Source organism: Lolium perenne, chromosome 6 (assembly GCF_019359855.2).
Source record: "Lolium perenne isolate Kyuss_39 chromosome 6, Kyuss_2.0, whole genome shotgun sequence".
Classification (NCBI taxonomy): Eukaryota; Viridiplantae; Streptophyta; class Magnoliopsida; order Poales; family Poaceae; genus Lolium; species Lolium perenne.
Window position 1 is genome coordinate 259,463,978 of NC_067249.2, and position 1,598 is coordinate 259,465,575.

Below are 1,598 nucleotides of genomic sequence, written 5' to 3' on the forward strand. Positions count from 1 at the left end.
TTCCTCCTCTTCCTGAAGGTGGAGAAGTCGAAGAAAGGGCCATTGTCACTGATGACAATCATGAAGCTCCGTCTTTTGTGAATGAACCCGTGGATTCTCGAAAATCTGCGGGATCTTCCGAAGGCACTGCGTCGGCACTATCTCCTCCTGCCGCTGTTTCTCCAAAAGGCAAAAGGAAGAGGAATGACGTCGAAGATTCCGGCACTTTCAAAGCCGAAGAAGTTGATCCTTCACGTCAGAAGGCAACTTATGATCCTTATCTTGAATCCCTCGTCAGCTCGTAAGTCATTTTTATTTCTCCTTACTTCTGTACTCGAAATTTTTGTCTTATCTTGCTTTTTATGCTGTCGATTTTTAATCACAGCGATGATGAGGAAGAAGTACCAACTTTTGACGTGGCTCCTCGGACGAGCACGTCACATACTTTACTTGCCTCGGATACGCCAGTTGAAGGAGAAGAAACCTCGCCTCCTCAACAGAACGTCGTCACCACTACTCCGCCATCAAGCCCCCTTGCTCCTTCACCAAAAAGGACAAGGATTGAAACGATCATTGAGCCTGCCCCTCAATTGGGTAGCTCTTCTACTCCGCTCTTGGATGATGTAAGTTTTTTTTTTTTTTACGCCTTCATTCTTTTTCCATACCGATGTTTCTCTTTCTTTGTTCTTCTTTGACAGCCCATGATCAAAGAGCTTATTCGCATCGGATCCCAATTCATTGGGTACCGTGAGTATGCCAGCAGAACTGAAGGTAATAACTTTTTTGCTGTCGTTGTTTCTGACTTCTTGCTCCTGTTTTTTGTCGCAATTTTGACCTTTCTTTTCTATTTTGACAGAGAAACTTGCAGAGGCCAACAAGCTTGCCGACACTCTTGCTCAAAAACTGGAGCAAAGTGAAGCGGCCCGCAAGAAAGCCGAACTTGTTGCTAGCGAAGCCAAAGCAGAGGCTAATGAAGCCAAGGCAAAAGCTGCTAGTGTCGAGGAACTGCAGAAGAGACTTGAAGATACTGAAACTGCTTTAAACGAGCACAAAGCCGCACAGGCTACTCGTGAAAAGGGGATCCTCAAGCGCCTGAATTCGCAAAATCGGCGCTTCAAAGGTAGTGTTATCGATCCCTTCTATTTTTTATAGGACCTGCTTTTTTCTTGCTTTTGACCAACGTTTATTTCCTGTTGCAGGCCAAACAAACCAAGAGTTTGATCTGGAGAATCCCGACAATGATCCTCTCCTTGACGCACTTTCTTATCTGGAGTTTCATGGATCCGAAATTCATGAAGGCGTGGTGAATGCTGACGCAGGATTGTCGAAGCTATTCCCCTACTTCTTCCCGAAGAAAGAGGAGCCCAAGACTTTCCTTTCCCTTGCTCAGAGCTTCAATCCATCAGAGGACCTTGGGCTGAAAATGCGCCAGGAGAACATGAAGATTGCTGTCGAGAGCACTGTTGCCTTGGTCGCTGACAGCCAACAAACTGTTGACTGGATGAAGGTTGGCGACACCGAGCAGATAGAGCAATCAAGATGGAGGTCGTTGATCAAGGCAGCCAAGCCCAACACGAAGAAAATCCTGGCCTATCTCGGGATCAAACCATCTTCAACTC

At 46.2% G+C, this 1,598-nt stretch overlaps 1 long non-coding RNA gene across 1 annotated transcript; it reads left to right on the forward strand.

Annotated features, from left to right (window-relative positions):
• The first annotated feature begins 482 nt into the window (after nt 1–482).
• Nucleotides 483–976, forward strand: LOC127309175 (uncharacterized). Its single transcript, XR_007856988.2, has 3 exons — nt 483–602; nt 678–750; nt 836–976. It is a non-coding gene; the product is annotated as an uncharacterized lncRNA (long non-coding RNA).
• Nucleotides 977–1,598: the final 622 nt, after the last annotated feature.